Here is a 22,781-nt window from a genome sequence, read left to right on the forward strand (position 1 = left end):
CTGACAAAGAAAGGGAAAAAGGGTGAATATATAAATATACACCGTAAGCAATCTACTTATAGGCTCTTACTGTATTGTTGACATAGACAAATTTTACGCTAGGATCTAGGTGTATTGCTCTTGTTGTGTATAGCCTTGGGTAGATAGCTTAGCATACGCGGGGTAACTGGTATCCAATGTAGCTGGCGAACTCTCTCCACCATGTGGGGATAGCATGGTGAGTGATATGCTACTCATCAGGTGGAGCGAACTCTCTATGTATTATAGTATATAATATAATATAAATATATAATATGTCCAACATTTATATAAAAGAATTTATCTTCATTTTCTTGTTCTTCCTTATTTGACTCCAAAAAAATAATTATTTTTTAAAAAATTTCTTACATTTTTGAAAATGGGGGCGTTACACATACCTCTCATAAAACTCATTCTTGATTAAAATTTAAAGTTTAATTCAATCGAGGTAGAGAATACTCGCTAAATAAGTTATAATTTGTTTAAAAATTATTTGTTTGGAAATAAGAAAAGCTTATAATTATATTTTTTTGATTCAAATATTGATTTAATTAAAACATACAAGGTTTCGTAGCTCAGTTGGTTAGAGCGTTGGTCTTATGAGCCGAAGGTCAAGGGTTCGAGTCCCGCCGAAACCAAACGAACCATGTATAACTGAATCTGAATCAAATTCCTTATTCTTTATAGCTATTTTATTCTTAGTCAAGTGTTTGAAAATTCCTTATTCTTTATAGCTATTTTATTCTTAGTCAAACTTTGTAGATTAAGCCCAACTGAATCTGAATCAGGTGTTTGAAAATTCAGCAGTGATGGCTAATGGAGAAGAGAGCAATCAGACCATATGCACACCAAGCTTGGAAGAGCTAAATACGTACAATATCGGACAATTTCATGGACGACTATTAGATGATCCCCCTACATCTAAAGTCAATTTTTGGGAGTTAGTAACTCATTTCAACTCAATGGAGTGATTGGACAATTTCATGGACGACTATTAGATGATCCCCCTACATCTAAAGTCAATTTTTGGGAGTTAGTAACTCATTTCAACTCAATGGAGTGATTGGACAATTTCATGGACGACTATTAGAAGATCCCCCTACATCTAAAGTCAATTTTTGGGAGTTAGTAACTCATTTCAACTCAATGGAGTGATTAGGTTTATTCCCTTATTCTTTGAAGGATTGTGCTAAATCATGGTTGAATACTTTAGCACCGGAAACAATTGATTCATGGAATAGTCTAGCAGAGTCATTCTTGATCAAGTATTTTTCATCCACTAGAAACTCATGGTTCAGAAATGAGATTGTTTCTTCTCAACAGTTTGAAAATGAAACACTAAGTGAAGCTTTGGAGAGATTCAAGGAGATTCTTAGAAAGTGTCATCCCGTGGATTACCCATTGTATCCAAATGAAGACTTTCTATAATGGATTGAATATTGCTTACTAAACAAGTTGGATGCTTCCACCAATGAAGATATTTTGTCATACATATAATGAAACTTATGAGATTCTAGAAAAAATAGCATCTAACAATTGTCAATGGGCCGATGTGAGGAGAAATCTAGAAAAGAAAACACGAGGAGTACTTGAAATTGATGTTTTGACCTCTCTCAACGCTTAATTAGCTTCGGTGACTAATATTCTACAAAATCTAGCCTTGGGATAAGGCTCAATCACTAAAGCACCCGTCCAAGCTTCTACTAAAATGACCCAAATAGCAACCGAATCTTGTTTATATTGAGAAGAGAAACACACTCTTGATCAATGTCCAAGTAATCCGACTTCAATTTCTTATATGAGGAATCAAGCTAGTCAAGGCAACCAGAAATTCTACCTAAAGAAATTCCAAAATTTTCATGGAAGGGACAAAGTTCCTATAATAAAAAAATTTAATGGAAAGAAAATTACCATCCAAGTTTTGGACTAAAAAATCAAATGACATATGATCCTCAACAAGCCAACACCAAAGGGAAAGGATTTAGCCAAGCTCAACCGATATGGAGAACATCTCTTGAGAGCCTAATAAAGAAATATATGGTCAAAAATGATGTTGTGATATAGAGTCAGCAAGCATGCTTGCGAAATTTGAAAGTTCAAGTAGATCGATTAGCAACTTACTTATGAAATAGACTTCTTGGAAAGCTGCCAGCAGATACCGAAACACCAAAAAGAGAAGGCAATGAGTAATGTCAAGCAATATAATTGAGAAGTGAGAAAGAAATACTCAGCACGGGAGAAAACTTAAAGAACATAGAGACAGTTACCCCTAGGAAACTACTAAACAGAAGAAGCAGAGCAAAAATGCAAAAAACAGTGCAGTCTCCAAAATGCAAACAACAGTCAACATTGAAGAAGAGAGTAGAACATAAATACCGACACATCTTTCTCCACAAGGTATAAAAAGAAAGAAAGAGGAAGCCCATTTGAGAAGTTCATGGATATTTTGAAGGAAATTATATAAACATATCACCCGTGGAGGCTTTCAAGCAAATGCCAAATTATGTGAAATTATTGAAGGATGTGCTCACTGATAGAAGAAAGTTTGAATTTGAAACATTCAAGGTAGTGGCACTAAATGAATAGTGTAGTGCAATATTAAAAAATAAGATCTCACTAAAAGAAAAAGACCCAGGCTTGTTCACCATTCTCGCATCAATTGGAGAAAAGGAGCTAGGTTGAGCATTATGTGACTTGGGGGGCAAGCATCAACTTAATGCCTCTATCCATTTACAAGATGTTAGAGATTGGAGAGGCTAGATCCACTACAGTCATCATTCAACTAGGTGATAGGTCCATCACTTCACCCGAAGGAAAGATCGAAGACATTTTAATTCAAGTTGATAAATTCGTATTTCCAACAAATTTTTTTATTTTAGACTATGAAATGGACCGTGATGTACGGGTTATTTTAGGGAGATCATTTTTAAGATGGGGAGAACACTAGTACATGTCGAAAATGGAACCATAACTTTAAAAATGGGTGACAAGAAAGTCAAATTTAATATCATTGACAACAGGAAATATCTAGTAGTAGTAGAAGAATGCTCAACAGTTTATGAATTTATAGAGCAACCAATAGTAGAGGAATGGGATAGTTAGGAATGTGAGCAGAAAGAAAACAACCGCTTGAGTAAATCACAGAACAGTTAACAATTTTAAATGAATTTAGCAGCACTTTTGAGACACTAGAATTAGAGGTAAGAATAAGTTCACCGATGAAGCATCTATGGAAAAAGCACTGCAGCTAGACTTGAAACCACTACCTCCTAACCTTAAATATCTATATTCAAGTGACAAAGAGACACTACCGATCATCATCTCAGGAACATTATCATGAACCCAAGAGGATATGATCTTAGAAGCGGGTTAAGAAGCATAAGGGGGCGATAGGGTGGACATTGGTAGATATAAAAAGAATTAGTCTTGCATAAGATTCAATTGGAGGAAGGAAAATTTAAACCAATTAAGTAACAAAGACGATTAAATCCAATGATGGAGAAAGTTGTTAGAAAAAAAATTATCACATGGCTAGATGCTGGAATACTATATCCAATTGCGAACGCATTAAGGTCAATTCTATTCAATGTGTTCCTAAGAAAGGAGGATAACAACAATGACAAATGAAAACAATGAGTTGACCTCCACTACAATGGAGCGTTTGTATGGATTATAGACGACTGAACAAAGCGACACGTAATGACCATTTTTCCTTACCATTCATTGATAAAATGCTTGATTGACTTACTTGAAGTCACATTATTGCTTTTTTTATGATTATTCGGGATACAATAAAATTAAAATTAGTCAAGAAGATCGAAAGAAGACAACATTTACATACCCTGTAGAATTTTTGCACTTAGACGGATGCCCTATAGACTATGTAATGCTCTAACAACATTTCAACGATGTATGATGACAATCTTTACTTGATTCCTTCACCAAACTTGTGGGTAGTGTTATTTAGAAGTAGAATCAAGTTTGAAAGTAAATAGTGAACTATGAATTTTGATGAAAATCTAAGAAAATTATACCAAAAAGGTAAATGCTTCTAACCCAAGTTTGAGGGCACACTAATGCTTGATTCTTAAGCCAAATGAAATCTCTTTTTTTAGACTTTATAAAGAGCTATAACTGACTTTAAAACCTCTAAAATCGTCCTGAATTTGTGACTCAACTTTCTAGATTTTTCGCTGAAAATATTTTTTAGATTTTCCAACCGTTTAATTTGATGAATTTATGTTCTCTAGAACAAACTTAAATTTGGTAAAGATTCTGGATGAAAATATATCGTTGATTTTTTACAAGTAGGCACGGTAGCATATATGATTTTCTGGTTCAATGGCATTATCGTAATTTTCTTGAACTTCAATGGTATTTTGGTAATTTACCATTTTTTAAAATATTTTATTATTATTTTTCTAAAACTCTAAAAAAAAAAAAATTAAAATTTCTTACACCATGTTTGTCATTTTTTCCTCCGTCACCACCTTAAAATTCTCTATCTATAAGAAAATAAAAAATCTAGAATATTTCTTAAAAACTATTTCTACTACTTATCCTCTATAACGAGAATCACACATTCAATCACCTAGAGCTAATATACTATCAATCATGTATACAATCACACATACTCAATGGGGCGATATCATCCCTTAAGCTCCCAGAGCATAGATACACAAATTTCCATTCGCTTTTCAACGCCTGAGGTTGTTATCATAACTACCACGAAAAAAAACATACAACAAGTTCATACCGGTTTTACAACATATCATGTAGTACTAAATTGAGTTAGCCTATATACTCGGATGTGGTGAGCCATGTCGTCGAGCTGAGTCTTAGAGGTGTACGACTCTATATCCTAAGAAAGCCTATAGAATCTAATACCCGACTACTCTTATTCTAATATGTCACAATCCAAATTTCAAGGTTTCAAAATAAGGATCATACTAAAAAGATAGAAAGCAAAAAAAAAAAAAAATTGTAAAATAAAATACGAAAATTCGATAAAATTATAAAAAAAAAAAACATTACAAACGGAAAAATTAATTCAGTATATGAATATAAATTGAAATACAAAAGACCCGAGATACAATAAAGAGTTGATGCTCCAGAATGATTCCCTTTGTGACCGCACAGCTCTCAAACGCTCCTCCACCTCAACTGGCAGCCTATAGACACCTGACAAAGAAAGGAAAAAAGGGTGAATGTATAAATATACACCATAAACAATCTACTTATAAGCTCTTATTGTAATGTTGACATAGCAGGAGACCACAAATTTTACTCTAGGATCTAGATGTATTTCTCTTGTTGTGCATAGCCTTGGGTAGATAACTTAGAATACGCAAGGTAACTGGTAACCAATTTAGCAGGTGAACTCTCTCTATCATGTGGAGATAACATGGTGAGTGCTATCATTCTCATCATCCATGGGAGGTTGCTAGCAAATCCATCCAACAGGCCATGTAGTCGTTAGAGGTGAGGAGCTCTACCTACTGTATGTGCTAGTTCCATAGACTTCCAACATGATCAATGTCTTCCAACATGATCAATGTCTTCCCACAGGATGGATCCACCATGTGGGGTAATTACTGATTATCTGCATGATCAATGCCCTCCTATAGGGTGAATCCACTATGTCAGATAATCCAACAAACTATCATGTTACACGTCCTTAACCAACCTCATGTCTAGCAGAATAGTACCGTACCGAAGTTCAAAGGGACTTGGAAGCTCTACAGACATTATATTTGCTACTATCGGCATACAAGCTACCTTGGAAATACATTCAGCTACGTTTTCACCTCTAAGGAATTTACTTTATTTATTTTTTCCGTGGATGCTACTCTACCCATTAGTTTTCACAAATCTAGTATACAACATTTTAATCATCCACTTTCTTCATATATATATTTCTACCCAACCTACCATGAAAGTAAGGGATAGTCGGGGTGCAACTCATCTTAGGACTGACTCGGTAGCTTAAAAACATAATATACAATATATTTATATTATGTTAAACTAGAGTTCATATATAAGTACTATTTATTTTTTTAAAGTTCAGAGATCTATTACACAAATCTTATAAATATTTGTGGTCCCATGGTCTAGTGGTTAAGACATTTTAATCATCCAATAACATGAGTTCAAATCTCGGTGGGACTTAATGCAATTAAATTAATTGATTTTAATTTGTTGGAACCCTGGCCAATAATTCAATGTTTTGAAAGTATACGAAGATACTATTTGATTTATTACAATCAAATCTTGTAATTATTTGTGGTTCCATGGTCTAATGGTTTGGACATTCGACTATCAATCCTATAACTTGAGTTCAAATCTTGATGGAACCTGTGGAATTTTCTGGATTTTTAATTTTGTCAAAAAATTTCTGATGAATTTGTCAAAAAATTTAATCTCCAAGTCACGTCGATTCTTAAGGTTTCAAAGTCTGAAGTTGGGGCAATAATATGGAACAAGAATCGAGGAAGGTCGAGCTCCAAATCGTAAGCAATAAGCGTTTAGATTGTAGGTATCCTACTCTCTAATTTGTTCCAAATACGAGAGCAATTGTCCACCATTTTCCTTCAAATTTGTTGATACAATTTCTAAACAAGATTACCCACAAGTTTCATGAAGAAATCGAGTGCTAAAAATACCTAGAACCCCCTCCCCCCCGTCCGATCCGCCATTGAAGAGCTTCAAGAAAATCATGAAAAATTAATCTGATGATACACGATAATTTGTCGTGCAAGGAAAATCTCAACCTATTTTGGCAGCTATGAGGATTGTTTCCATAGAAGAATATGAAGAGAAATAATCTCAGAAACATGGGGAATTAAAGGAAATCAGTTTGAGTAAAATTTGGGGTAAGTATAGATTTCCTATTTATGGTCACTTTTCCTTCAAATGGATGATTTATTTACCTTGAGAGGAAGTAACTTTAGTAAAAGAATGGAGAGCTCAAATGTTATAGAACAAGCTACTCAAGAGATCGATTTTTTGGGTTTCGGGTGAGTTGCAGACCGAGAAGAATTTCTCAAAATTAAAGTTCCAGACTCAAAGTTGTTCATCCAAATCAATTCCTTTAGCTCGAGTGAAGGATAAGGTAGAGGTTCCATGAACAAATCAAGCCTTGAAAACCCCTAGAATTGGCTTTCCAATAAGAAATTCTCTGTTTTTTATTCGGGGAGAATACTAATTTTAAACGAACTTTCGAGACGAATATCTTAGGCTACAATCAACAAGAAGGTATGAAATCAATCCTAGTTATTCCTTATAACACCTTTAAGTTTCATGATGAAATCAAGGGGAGAAATGCTAAAAATAGAGTTGTGGAAGGCGAGTTTCAGACAGTGACACAAAGGACGTGCGCACATTATTCCTATCCAAAGGAAGAAGACGATGACGTGGCCGATTCAATTGAACCGGCCATGTCAACCCAAAATCCCTTCCCTCGATTTTTCTCTATTTTAACCCCCCTTCAAGAACGATTCTTATGAAATTTTATTTTATGATTCTAGAAACTAGACACAATAAGAAGGTTGTGGAAGAAAATTTGAGGTAAGTCGGATAAAGTAAGCTCAAGAACTAAGATCTTGAATGTCAACAACGAGGTAAGTAGCCACCTTGAAATTTTCTTAAGAAATGCAGGTAGGAATCGCTTGGATTTCTATATGAACTCTAAACCAAGTATGAATTAAGGATATATGAAAAAAAACTCAAAGAATCATGATTTAAGGCTTTGTTCTAATCAAATTGCTCGAGATTTAAGTAACGTTAAAATAACCCGCTAAATGAAGTCTACTACCTATTAAATTTTAATGCTGAGCTTGTTATAATGAGATTATGTATGAAATTTAATGCTATTGGCTAAGGATAAGTAAGTAAACCAAGAAACACTGTGAAATGACTCTAATGCCCCCAAGGTAATTTACATTCAGTTCATGACCCAGATGACCTCCAAATGCAATGAAACTCTGTAGTAGATCTTATTTTATGATGTTTGATGATGTTGTTTGAAAGTCTATGGAACACGTTAAGTAGCAAAACCAAGAATTAGGGGTAAAATGACCAAAATATTCCGCCACACTTTTTGTTCCTTGCCTCAAACCTTGCAATTTAGTTTTCAAATTTCTTTGATAATGTTTTGGAATATACCTTTTTCTCATGGCTTCTCTAATTTCTTCTCATGTCTCTTGAATCCTCCTCTTTTCTTCTCTCTCAGATTTGAGATGTTGGTACCAATCACCAGCATGATTGGTAAATTCGGCAATAGCAAGTCTCATCTTCTTATTTTCACTATAGGTGTTGCAATAAAACACTGCAAGTATGCCTCAGAATCTGCCGTTCCAGGTGGAATTTTGAGTTTAACTCCCCCATCTCTATTTTTATGTACTCTTTCCATCCTTCTAGGTTGCATAATAGTTGCATGGTTATTTCTTCCTCTCCATCTACCATCAACTTGTCTTTCTTGTACTACTATACCTTCATCTTCTTGTAATGTTCGTTCTTGTCTTTGTTGTTGCGCCTTCTTTCTTGTCTATCTTCCATCATCATTTCCATCATACCTTGAATTGCTTGAAGAATGGTTGTATTAAGATCTGGTACTGGTGGTACTGCTTCTCTATTACGTGACATTTTGTTATCAAGGGACCTCTCCACACTTCTCACAAAAATTTCATTCAAGGACACTCGTGTTTAACACTCAAAGGTAGGCTTTTGGTACTAAGTCAAGAATGTAAAGGCTGGCTTTTTTAGTGCAATCTTGCTTTAAGCTTGATTATAACCAATTCAACGATCAATTCTAACAAGCTAAGACTAGTATCTCGAGGATCAAGAGCTTGAAAATAAATGATAAGAACGGAATATATATATATATATATATATATATATATATATATATATATATATATATATATATATTTTTTTTTTTTTTCTCATAACTGATTTTTTTTTTATTACTGATTTTTTTCTCTCTTTTTTTTTTTCTTTTTTTTTTCGATGATCTGAGAGAGAAAAAAATTGATATAAAAAAAATAACAATAAAACTATTTCACCTCTAGAGCGGCCAAAGAACGTCGACCAAAAGCTCTGATACCAAATGATAAGCGCATACACTGCTGAAATTTGCAAAGCTAGAGGTCCTTCTAGAATCCTTGTAAAACGTTCACAGAGAAAGCTAACTTAACGGATTGATTCCAACCAAGAGCTGGTTAGAAGATGAATGACTCTTAGATCGAACTTGGAATCTATGATGGTCACTCTTAGATACCAAGACAATTCACTCCAGAATTAGCTTGATCAAAACTAATTCAATGAATCGGTTTAAACATCAAACCTAAAGCAAGGTTTGAAAAAGAAGAACAGCAAAAGGGTATAAAAAAATGGTCACTCTTAGATACCAAGACAATTCACTCCAGAATTAGCTTGATCAAAACTAATTCAATGAATCGGTTTAAACATCAAACCTAAAGCAAGGTTTGAAAAAGAATAGCCTCACGCGGTTTCCTTCAACTTAATGGAAGAAAATTTAATGGAAGAAAATAAGGCATTCATAAATTGTCTTTTTAAATAGCCTCACGCGGTTTCCTTCAACTTAAGGGCCATGGACAATAGGCCTTCGCCCAAAGCCCATAGCCCAACTCCCAACTTGGAATGGACTGGCCGAAGAACAACTCCAAACAACCCTAACCAATGGGCTGAACCAACGTCCAACCACTTTGTTGCCCCCATACGGATTACAAGCTCACATTACCAAGCTCAGCGATTTCCTCAAGACAATGACTACTTTATGAAGACTACATCCAATTTTAAATCTATCAATGTGGGATTGTTGTAACGGAGAAATCCATCATATTTACGATGTACGTAGTCCAAGCCAGCAAAAATATATGTAAAAAAAAAAAAAAAAAAAAGTGGATGTTAGGTTGAGGACTACCCAGAGATTTATATTGGGCCTAAGAGAATTGACCCGCTATTCTTCCACCAACAAGAGCGGAAAGTTACGCTTCTCTGTTAAACCAGCCTCACGTGGTTCCTTCAACTCTAAGGGCCATGGACACATCTGCTCCGACCAGGGCTTTACCGACGTGCTCCGACCAAGGCTTTACCGACGTTAATTTTGAATTTGTGAGTGTTCTAGATCCACCCCAATTTTGAAGGAGATCCGACGTCCGAGAACTGAGTTTTATGGCGTTTTGTGCACGCAATTAGATTTCGTACAAAAGAGAATTTTCGTAGATATCAACTCTTTCAGGGGCATTCTAATAATTTTCCATTTTTAATTATTTAAATATTATTTTTCTTTAAAAATCGAGAATTTTTCATTCTTGGACAACTTATTTTTAATAAGAATCCTACCACCAGATTCAATGCAAAGTGAGGTATGTTATATTGAGTTCTAATACTTTAATAAATGAATGGTCAATTTCTGTTTTTTTAACTAATAAAATGGAACATTTTAAAGAGTATCACAAATAGAAAATAAGGTTCCACCAAGATATAAATTCGAGTGACTGGATTCAGTGTCCAATGTCCTAACCATTAGACCATGGGACCATAAATATTTATAAGATTTGTGTGTAATAAATAGTATCTTCATATACTTCCAAAACTTTGAAAATGACTAATGTGTCCTCGTTTTTTAGTTTTGTATTTGATAGAGTTTCAACATTCTAAAATCAATTAATTTAATAGATCATGTGTACAATTATTCTATCAACATAAAGATGGTTAAAAAAAGTTGTGAAATAAGTATTTCCTCATATGATGTGAATAAGAAAAAACTAGAGGCATTCTAAGTATTGGATTTGGGACCTCTCCCACCCTGAGCAAGAATCATTCCCTCGATCTTTTACTTTCATTTTAGAGAACTTTTCTATTTTAGTGAACTTTTCTATTTTAGTGACCATGGAGCATTCCAAGAATTGAATTTAATGCTTACATTAAAGTATCTTCTTGCGATGATTATTTATCACATTCTTCTTTTATCCTTTCTATTTGCTTCAAACGTCTTTATTATTGTCTACTCTCACTCATATTCCGTAAAGAATCATTTTAGTGAAGGATTGTAATTCCTTAGGCCAAATTGCCGCTAGACCAAATGCCCATATTGACAACTTTATTTTATTTTATTTTTTTAATGTTTTTTATTGAATGTATCATCATTATTTCGGTCATTTATTTGATCTTTCAAATATTATTAATAAAAAAATAGATATTAATGAAATCCACGTGCAAGTATTATTACCATATATTTTAGTTTAAAAAGATGCAAAGGTTGATTATTCTAAAATTATTTATAGTAGTAAGTGTAATGAACATTGAGAGGATAAATAAATTTATGTTCACTAAACTATCTTAAAGTATTATAGAATGGTAAGATTTGGATAGACAATGTCAATTGGTTAAAATCTATATTTTTTAGTACCCTCCAACATTTATAGTTACCTCTCTTCATTTACTACTTATAGTCCCTTTGAATGAGGCATTCAAGTAAGGAAAAAAAAAATCAGATTTCAGTGTTAGGAGACACACCAAAGGATCCCTAAAATTTTTTCTGATGATGGGATCAGAAAATCAGATTTGGGGCCGTAAGCTATCCTTAGAAAATTCACCTTATCTTCAATTTCAACCATTGAATCTTCATCAAATTTGAGTATGTTCTATAGGAGACACACCTAATCACATTCAATAGCCAGAATTTTAATTGGAGATACATTGCTGGCTCATTGGAGATATGTTGCTGGCTAATCGGAGATGATATTTTTGACAAAAAAATCTAGAAAAATAAAACTCCAAATCACGAAGATTCTCGAGGTTTCAATGTTGGTTTAAGCTCTCCATATAAAGTCTGTAGTTGGGACTTTCATTTGGAACAAGAATCAAGCCATGTCCAGCTCTCAATCGCAAGAAAAAGCCGTTCAGTTTTTGGATTTTCTACTCTCAAGTTTCTTCATAACTCAAAAGAAATTGTCCACTATTTCTCTTCAAACTTGTTCTTCCACTTTCTAAGCAAGATTACCCACAATTTTTATGAAGGAATCGAGTGTTGAAAGAGCCTCAAACTCGTTCCCCCATTATGGATCGCCATTGAAAAAGTTCAAAGAAAACTTGAAAATCAAATCCTAGTCTACAAGGAAATTCGTACAGTAAGATCAATCTCATTCAATTTTTGCACCTTCAAGGAACATTCTTGTAGAAGACCATGAAAGCTAACCCGTCCAAGATCATGCCCAATTGAAATTGGGAGTAAGGATCGAATTCCCATCTACAATTCATTTTTCTTAAAATTGAGCATTCCTTTAGCTTAAGAAGATCAATATGAGTAATTTTGTTGAAGAAATCGAGAGCTAAAATTCCCTAGAATAAGTTGTCCAAGAAAATGAAAAATTTTCATTTTCGAGTGAATTGCAGACAAGATCACAATTTCTCAAAATTAAGGCTACATGCTTAAAGACGTTCCACCAAAAAAAAATTCCTTTAGCTAGAGGAAAAAATAATCTAAAGAATACACTTACGAATATATATTCAAGATTAATACGCTATGTTGATTAAGAGTTCATTCCCTTCACAGATATATTCAAGATTTCATGTTGAATAGAGTAAGTTTGGAACCTAAACCAAGTAAGGGCCTAAGAAACGCGGAAATAAGTACCTCAAGTAACTTTTACTCAAGATCCAAGATTCTTCTAAAATAATCTAAAGAATACACTACGAATAACTCATGTTTGTTACCATGTTCTGTAGAGCTTATGAAGGTCAATGCATGCATGTTATCTAGGGTAATGTGTGAATGATGTATAGGGTTGTGTCATAAGAATGATTTAAAGATTAAAATTATACGGACCTCATGCATTTTGTGTGTACATATGCATTGGGTTACTTCTCCAATGATGAGTATAGGTGCCTACACGATGATGATCATCATCATCATAACCCGCGTGACACTCAAGGGTATGTTGACCTACGGACGTCGCTACGAACAACTAGGTTGACTTGATGGTGTTGATATAACACATGCGGAAGCAATTATAGTAAATTATAGTAAATTATAGGAAATTACTAGTACCTCAATTATAATTTGGATCTTAGGCACTCTAAGTACCTCAATTATAGTAAATTAGCTAGCATGTTCATAAACATTAAAACTCAAGGAGTTTGAGTACAAACCTTTTGTAGTTCAAATTCCTTTCTCCTCACAAACCAGTTTCGAACCACCACTAGTGTCTTCCCTACTATTCTCCGGCCTTAGAATGGGATTATGGAATCCGAAGAGTGACTAAACTTGGAAGGGTTTTTCTCAAGGTTTTTCTAAGAAGACTTTCCATGTAACTTATCAATAGATTTATAGAGTCATATTTGCATGTTCATGCAAATTTGAGATTATGAAATTTTGACACTCAAAATTCCTCTCAAATGTGTGGGATTATGTGGGAAGCATGCAAGTTTGAGTTAACCAAATTTTGACATTCAAAATTCCACTCAAATTTGTGTGATTTATATGGGAAGCATGTAAGTTTTGTTAAACCAAATTTTGATACTCAAAATTCCACCAACTCAAACATGGATTTTTTCATAAAGTGAAGTCAACATTTTGACTTTCTCCATTTTAATTCAACAATTAATTTAAATAATTAATTTAAATAATTAATTTAAAATTAAAGTAATATTAAATGATTAATTAAACAATTTAATTAATATTTAACATTAATTTACATGTCAATCCCAATCAATTCGGACACATATTGATTAAAATATTTAAATCTTATTTAAATATCTCTAATTCTCTCTTTTTGTTTAATTTGTAAATAAAATAAAAATGCGGTTAAATATATCATATATATTTAGCGCATATTCCCTAATTTGAATTCGAATACTTCGAACTCACTCATCACACTGTTCTATGGTTTAGTCCGATTTGAGCTAGTAGGGGGACCTAATGGACCTATAGATCATGGGATCCAACGATTCGAGATTAACCGGCTAAACTCATTAACATTGTTAACCAACATTCGTTAACTACTAGGACACTCCACTATAGCCTAGTAGTTGCACTCCCCTCACTATAGATATATTTCTGTCCATTTGATATAACCATGATTAGTAAGTCAATCCTTCACAGGTTGTTCGTAACTAGAGTTGGGTAAATTTTACCGTTTTACCCCTGAAGTTACTTCTTGTTCCTTATGTTCAACTGATTCTCTAATGAACAATTGGTTTGTGGTTCAACCAGTAAACCGAATCCCTCTCAAACCAATGAGAGGGTAGGGCTTCTTGTTCAAGACTTGGAATCAGTACTTAAGGGAACAACCTCTCTACAATCCGTCAAAGTGGGTAGGAGTGAATTCCATCTTGCACCCTATGTCCCCAGCTGTTCACCCAGTCTTAGCCCTGAAATGGGAGGCTTATTGAGTCGGCGAACTCGAGCCACTCTCACCCATGCAAATCTAAGGATATTTCTGAATAAATAGGAGTTCATGGTTAGCTCAGGATTAAGATTGAGTTACCTAGGTCATCGAATGAAAAAAATCAGTCTCAACAGTAAACGACATTATAAAGTTAGAGTGATTTTCTTCCTGGTCTGATCTTATGCAATACTCATTGCATAGGATGCCCCCACTCACAAGTCTTCGCATGTACAATTTAGTGATCACATTGTTTATATCATGGTGAAGGAGAATGAAAAGGGGAATTAATCTTGAGTTGAGTCTTGACTGACTGTTCAGTCTCTTTCGAATTATCTCATAAATGAACGAATAAATAGGGAATAGAGGTAAAGGTTCCTTCAGTAGTTCTGTCTCATGAATAAAGAAAGAGTGTTTACAGTTCTTCAATGAGGTTTAGGATCAGTAATCTTGAGTTGAGTGTTGGAAGTGAAGGTAGAAAAGGGGGGAAAGCTCTCCGTTCCTGGTTCTCCAGTAGCTTGATTCTCCAAAACTACAAGAATCCTTACCTTAGTTAGAATGGGATTCCAACTCAGTACCTTTCCTTTGAAATTTTGAGAAGAGTTGCTCTTTGGAGAGCACAGTACGATGAAAGTTGTAAGCTGTGTTCGGGGAGGAGTTATTGTCGTTGGCCTCTATGGTAGAATCAGTTTGGGGCTTGAGAGGCGGTGGTTTACCCTGTGGCGGATGTCAGCGGTTCGAGTCCGCTTATCTCCAACTCGTTCACTTAGCCAATACAAAGCTATATGATAGCACTCTATGTTTTTCGATTCAGCAGTTCGATCTATGATTTCTCATTCATGGACATTGATAAGATCCTTCCATTTCGTAGCACCTTAGGATGGCATAGACTTAAAGTTAAGGGCGAGAAAAAGTGAGACGCATCCATAGTTTCCCTAGGATAAGGTACTCCGCCTTATCCCTATACTATAGATTATTTTGACTATATACTTGAACTTGACACAAAGTGAGATGCATCCATAGTTTTCCTAGGATAAGGTACTCAGCCTTATCCCTATACTATAGATTATTTTGACTATATACTGGAACTTGACACACTCTTATGTCTACTACATTTTTCAGGTTAAGGCAAGGCATTCTTGTACGGCCGACGACGTCATCGCAACTCGAGATCATTGCACATGCATAGGGTAGTGGTATTTGTTTTCTTAGACTTAGGCTAGACTAAGATGTTTTTAACTTAAACTCTTATTCATTTTATTTAGTCTTTTGTTGTGTCGTTTTAAAGATGTTTTCGAAACACGTAAGTCCATGGCTGTGTTTTAAGATAAAGGTTTTGTTTTATGGAATTTTAATGAAGTCTTCCGCATTTAATGTTTATGGTACGTATATAGTAGCGAACTTAAATTAACTAGAAAATTTTGGGTCGTTACAGTTGGTATCAGAGCTTTAGGTTATAGATCTTGTAGACTAGTCTACAGAGTAGGCTTGGCATGTTCCACGGTCCAATCACCGATGCCCCGTCAATGCCAGGTACACCTTATGTAGAATGAGGAATGTATGACATTTGTGATATATTTAATGTGGTTGGCTTTAAATGATCCATGACATGATACTGTATGAAAAGGTGTTGATGTTATCTGGTGTTGATGTGATCTGATGTAATGCATGTCTTTACGTTATGAGATTTATGTTTTTATTATATATACATATGACTTATATGGTAGGGATGTAGGGAATGTTGTAAATCATAAACTTAGCTAGAATTCTTTCTTGGTTTCTAGAACCATGCCGCACAGAGGACGTAGAAGAGGTAGGAGAGGGAGAGGACGACCTCCCTTTAGGAGAGGAGGAAGAGGAGACGCCGATAGAAGTTCTTCCCAAGAGGGGTTGACTACCGGCCCATATGCGTTTGTACCACCTCTTGAATATGCACCTCCCCCACAAGCTGTACCCCCTCCTGAATATGCACCGCCCCCTCAAGCTGCACCACAGCCACAAAGTTACTGTTGGAATCCATCCAAAAAACTATGCAAACCATGCTAGACACACAACAGGCCACGTTGTTGGCTACGCAACAAGTCGCGGTAATGGCCACGCAACCAGCCAACGTGGCAGCCCCGCTACCAGTGGATGTGGTAGCTATCCAACCCGTGAACAAGCCGCACCCGGATAGGGGTGCGAGTTGGTTAAAGGATTTCAGGTGGTATAACCCCCCTCCTTTTGTCGGTTCAAAGGAAGATCCCACAGTGGCTCAAATGTGGATCGCAAACATGGAAACGACCTTTGAATCAATGAGATGCCTGATGAACATAAGGTGTCATGTGCGACATATGTGTTACAAAAAGATGCATAAGTGTGGTGGTCGGATAATAAACAGAGCATCAACCCGGGCGGGGGAATTACAACGTGGGAAACCTTTAAGGAAGCCTTTCTAAAATACTATTATCCAAAGGAAACCCGTATAAAGAAACAGCAAGAGTTTAACCACTTAACCCAAGGTGATCGCACGGTGGATCAGTACGATCAGAACTTCATGAGATTGAGAAGGTTTGCACCGTCTTTAGCTGACACTGAAGAGAAACAGACAGAAAAATTTGTGTTAGGATTGAATCCGAAAACCCGCCGCATGTTAGAGGCCTTTAACCCAAAAACCTATGAAGAGGCCCTAAGGACGGCCAAGGCCCTAGAGGAACCCCCAGAGGAAAAGAAAACGGAGCCAACGGTCGTCACAGGGAGGAAACGCCTTGTCGAGGTCGATACCACAAAATTCCAACCACCGTCCTAAAGACCTCGATATTAGAGTAGGCCACCTGCTCCACCCCAATAGGCCGATACCTAGTAATGGAGAAGCCCCTGTGCCGTAATTGTGGAAAACAACATGTTGGGAGATGTTTGGCGGGCTCAGGTATGTGTTATATATGTGTTCATGCAGGTCATGTGGCCAGAACTTGCCCTACAAAGAACTTGGGAATTCCAAGGGAACCCCTTAGAGGACCGGTCATCCGAGAGCCCACCTTACAAACCCGTCCACAGAACAGGGCATATGTAACGACCAATAAAGAGGTGGGAGCATCTGGCACCGTGGTGACAGGTGCACTTTCTATACTAGGACACTTTGCGTTGACATTGTTTGATTCTGGTTCTACCCATTCCTTTATTGCTTTACCATTTGTTAAACAAGCAGGGTTCGTAGTAGAACCCTTAATGCATGCATTGTCGGTCGGTACCCCAACAGGGGTAGACTTAGTTACGAAAAATAGAGTAAAGGACGGACAAGTGGTAATAGCTGGACAAACCATCCACGTAGACTTAAAGGTAGTGGATATGACAGATTTTGACGTCATACTAGGAATGGATTGGTTTGAAGAAAACTTTGCTAGCATAGATGCCATAAGAAGGAGGTGATATTCACACCTCCCAACGGACTTGCCTTTAAGTTTAAAGGAACCTCCACAGGTACCACCCCAAAAATAATATCGATGATGAAAGCAAGACGCCTGATACAACAAGGGGGGTGGGCATTTCTAGCCTGTGCAGTAAATACAAAAGGAAAGGAAAAACCCATAGACACAGTACCCATAGTAAACGAATTTATGGATGTCTTCCCGGAGGACCTCCAGGGAATTCCTCCATCGCGAGAGGTAGACTTTGGGATAGATCTGGAACCAGGAACGGGACCCATCTCTAAGGCCCCGTACCGCATGGCACCAGCCAAAATAAAAGAGCTTAAAACACAACTGCAAGACCTGTTAGATAAGGGCTTCATTCGACCTAGCGTGTCCCCTTGGGGTGCGCCAGTGTTGTTTGTTAAAAAGAAAGACGGATCAATGCGTTTATGCATTGATTATAGGGAATTAAACAAGAGGACGGTAAAGAACAAATACCCGTTACCCCGTATTGAGGACCTATTTGACCAACTACGTGGGGCAACAGTGTTTTCTAAAATAGACCTTCGATCATGATACCATCAAATTAAGATTAAAAATGAAGACATACCGAAAACAGCCTTTCGAACCAGATATGGCCACTACGAGTTTTTGGTGATGTCTTTTGGTCTCACCAATGCCCCAACGGTATTTATGGAACTAATGAACCGAGTATTTAAGGAGTGCTTATACTCGTTTGTGATCGTGTTCATAGACGATATCCTGATATACTCGAAAACGGACCTAGAACACCAAGAGCTTCGCAAAGCCTTAACTATCCTAAGGGAGAACAAGTTGTATGCCAAATTCACAAAGTGTGAATTTTGGCTACAATAGGTTTCGTTTCTGGGGCACGAGTGTCTAAAGACGGAATCTTCATAGATCCCAATAAGATAGAAGCGATCACGAAATGGAAATGCCCAACAACGGTCACCAAGATACGAAGTTTCTTGGGATTGGCGGGCTACTATCGAAGGTTTGTCTGACTTCGCTAGAATAGCCACGCCTCTCACCCAATTGACAAAAAAAGGTGTACCTTTTGTTTGGGACGATACTTGTGAGGCCAGCTTTCAAGAACTAAAACAAAGACTAGTATCCGCCCCAGTGCTCACAGTTCCAGAAAGTTCTGTGGGATATGTGATTTACAGTGACGCGTCCAAAAAGGGATTAGGTTGTGTACTGATGCAACATGGCAAGGTGGTTGCATATGCGTTACGCCAACTAAAAGATTACGAGAAAAACTATCCTACACATGATTTGGAGTTGGCAACAGTAGTGTTCGCGTTAAAAATTTGGCGACACTACCTGTATGGCGAAAAGACCCAGATCTACACGGACCACAAAAGCCTAAAATATTTGTTCACCCAAAAAGAATTGAACATGAGGCAACGTAGATGGTTAGAGCTGGTAAAAGATTACGACATAGACATCCAGTACCACCTTGGAAAAGAAAACGTAGTCGCTGATGCACTAAGTCGAAAAGCAGTACACTCGTCGCCCTCATCACTAGGGAGCCACGAGTGCGAACTGATTTCGAACGGGCTGATATAGTGGTAGTAACCAAAGAAGTTGCCGCCCAAATAGCCCGACTGATAGTGCGCTCCACGCTCAGACAAAGGATCATAGACTCACAACGTGGGGATCCAAGCCTAAGTAAAATCCTAGACCAATTGAAAGTAGGCTCAGTGGATGGATTCTCTAAGTCAACAGATGACGAATTATTATGCCAAGGGCGTTTATGTGTCCCACCCACGAGCGAAATAAAGAATGAAATCCTAACTGAGGCACACAACTCAACCTTCTTGATACATCCAGGTGGAACAAAGATGTATCAAGACTTGAAACAACACTTCTGGTGGCGAAGTATGAAAAGGATATCGCGGAGTACGTGAGTAAGTTTCTGGTGTGCCAACAAGTAAAAGCCCCTAGGCAAAAAACCGTCGGGCTACTATAACCTCTAAGTATACCGGAATGGAAATGGGAAAACATTGCCATGGATTTCATAGTAGGCCTACCCAAAACATTAAAGGGCTATACGATAATCTGGGTGGTCGTGGACCGTCTGACGAAGTCGGCTCACTTCCTACCGGGTAAGGCAATGTTGACTCTGGCAATTCGGAGGACAATGTCGACGAAAAATTGGGCGAAGGTTTCTTCGAAGGAAAAATTAGCGGAAGTAAAAGGAGAGAGGGAGAGAGATTCGCTGAGATTTGCTGAAGACTCGATATCTCATTTTCTTCAGTTGAATGGTTTAAATAAAAAATCTAATTACAAAAAATAGGAAAACTAATTATACAAAAATAGAACCGTGGACGAAGACTTCGCCCAAATTGGCCAAAAAATGACACCTAGAATTACGCTCTTCCATTGGCGTAAATTCAGATGTTTTGAGAAACCTAACTAAATAAGGAACATGGCTTTTATTTAACAATCTCCTCCTAAAAGCTGTACCTTATTATTTGAACTCCGATCTTTGAGTGTAGTTCTTCAAATTTCACCCGCGCCAGGGACTTGGTGAAAATGTCTCCAAGTTGTTCCTCTGTTCGGATGAAATCAATCTTGATGAGCCCTCGATCTGCATATTCTCGAATGTAGTGCAATATGACTTCTATGTGCTTGCTCCGGTCGTGCAAAACTGGATTTTTGATCAGGGAGATCGTAGCTTTGTTGTCTACGTATAGCATTGGTGGATCGCTTTCTCTCCTGATGAGTTCTTCCATTAGTCGCGCAAGCCAGATCCCTTGTGTTGCTGCCATCGAAGCGGCGATGTATTCTGCTTCGCAGGAAGACAAAGCAACTACCTTATGTTTTGTTGATTGCCAGCAGATCGCGCCGCCTGAGAGAAAGTAGATCATTCCGCTGGGGCTCTTACGATCATCAACGTCACCGGCCATGTCACTATCACTGTAGCCGACCAGCTTGAGTTTCTCCTTTCCGCTCCCTGCGCAGTATCTTACACTCCAACCTCTAGTTCCGGCTACATAGGCAGGATGCACTTGACAGCCACTAGATGCTCCTCCCTAGGTGCTTCCATAAACCTGCTGACATATCCAACAGAATAAGCAAGATCAGGACGAGAGTTTACCAGATAGCGCAGACTCCCGACAATGCTGCGGTAATTGGTGGAGTCGACTGTCATCGTAGTGCCGGCCTTCCTTAGTTGGAGTCGGGCCTCCATTGGCATCCTTGTAGGATTACTGTCCACAAGCCCAGTTGTGTCCAGCAGCTTCTTCGCGTATGCACTTTGGCAGATGGAGATGCCGATAGAATTCTGTTGCACTTCGATGCCGAGGTAGTAGCTGAGCATGCCGAGATCGCTCATCTCGACGTTTTCGACATCTCCTTCTTGAACCTTTCGAGGACTTCCACGTCGCCTCCAGTGATTATGAGGTCGTCGATGTACACTCCCACGATCAGTCGCTTCTTGCCATGGCCGTGCGTGTACATGCCATGCTCAGAGGCACAACGTTTGAATTTCAGTGACAGTAGGGTACTTTCGAGCTTCGCGTTCCAGGCTCGTGGGGCTTGTCGAAGCCCGTAGAGTGTCTTGTGTAGGCGCAGTACCTTATTGGGGTTGTCGTTGTCCAGGAAGCTAGGTGGTTGTCAGACATAGACGGTCTCCTTCAGCTCTTCGTTAAGGAAAGTAGACATTATGTCCATATGGTGAACCTCCCAAGAGTAATGTGCCACAATTGCCAGCAAGAAACGAACGGATTCTAACCTTGCCACTAGCGCAAATACCTCTTCGAAGTCCACTCCTTGCTTCTGGACGTAGCCCTTCACCACCAGACGGGCCTTGTGCTTCACAACTTCTCCTTTTTCGTTGCGCTTCAGTTTGAAGACCCATTTGAGCCCCCTATGGTTCGGTGTCCCGGTGGCATATCCTCCAGACTCCACGTTTGGTTCTCGGTGATGGATGTCATCTCCTCCTGCATTGCCTTCAGCCAGCACGGGTTCTTTTCTTCTTCGGCGAAGGTGTTTGGTTCATCTGCACTGATGGCATGTAGTTCGGCCACTTCTTCGAGCTCGGGCGCTGCCAGTCTAGGTGGTTCACCTCCTCCCACCCACTAGGTCGTCCATCCTCCGGTACCTGGCCTCCAGATCAGTATCGTGATCGGCATCAATCGTCGAATCCGCAGTTCGTGGTGTTGCGAATTCCACTAGTTCAGGGGGTGCACCTGCTGGCGGCGGTGATGGCTCCTGATGCTGGGCTCCTCCTTCCGGCTCGGTGACGAGGTACTCCACCGTGAATTGATTTGGATTATGGGTTGCCTCGATCACGTCATTCCACTGCCAGAAGGTGCTTTCGTCGAAGACGACGTCGCGAGACACGTGAGCTCGCCCCCTACAGGATCATAGAGTTTGTACGCCTTGCTCCCGGGTTCATAACCGATGAAGACGACCTTCAGCCCCCTGTGATCGAGCTTGGCGAGGTGGGGATGTGTTACCTTCATGTATGCGACGTAGCCAAACACGCAGAAATGATGTACCGCTGGTTTTTTTTGTTGTACCGGCCTCATATGGCGTCTTCCCGTCGAGGCTTCGGGTTGGTGACCGATTGAGGAGATAGACGGCCGTCATTACTGCCTCTCCCTAGAATCTCCCAGGCATCCCGGCCGTTACCAACAATGGACCACGCTATCCCGACGATGGTCTGATTTCGGCGCTCCACCACTCCGTTCTATTGGGGGGAGTAGGCGCCGTTAGGTGCCATTGTATGCCGATCTCGTCGCAGTACTTACCGAAACTTGCCGAGGTGAATTCTCCACCTCATATGGTTTGTTACCCCTGTGTCGAGGATCCATCGTCGGTGCTCGTGTTGCTCGTCTCTCTCGCCGATCTGAGCGAACACTCGCTCCTCCTCCAGTTGAATTGGCTCCCCAACTGGAGCTCTTTTTCGGGTTCAACATCGTCGTCGATTAGG

The 22,781-nt window shown here is 38.3% G+C and overlaps 1 non-coding gene across 1 annotated transcript; it reads left to right on the forward strand.

Annotated features, from left to right (window-relative positions):
• Window positions 1-582: 582 nt before the first annotated feature.
• On the forward strand, window positions 583-656 carry TRNAI-UAU (transfer RNA isoleucine (anticodon UAU)). The gene has a single exon. It is a non-coding gene; the product is annotated as a tRNA-Ile (tRNA).
• The last annotated feature ends 22,125 nt before the right edge of the window (window positions 657-22,781 follow it).

The sequence above is a fragment of the Cucurbita pepo genome, chromosome 18 (assembly GCF_057944985.1).
Source record: "Cucurbita pepo subsp. pepo isolate OVF chromosome 18, ASM5794498v1, whole genome shotgun sequence".
NCBI lineage: Eukaryota > Viridiplantae > Streptophyta > Magnoliopsida > Cucurbitales > Cucurbitaceae > Cucurbita > Cucurbita pepo.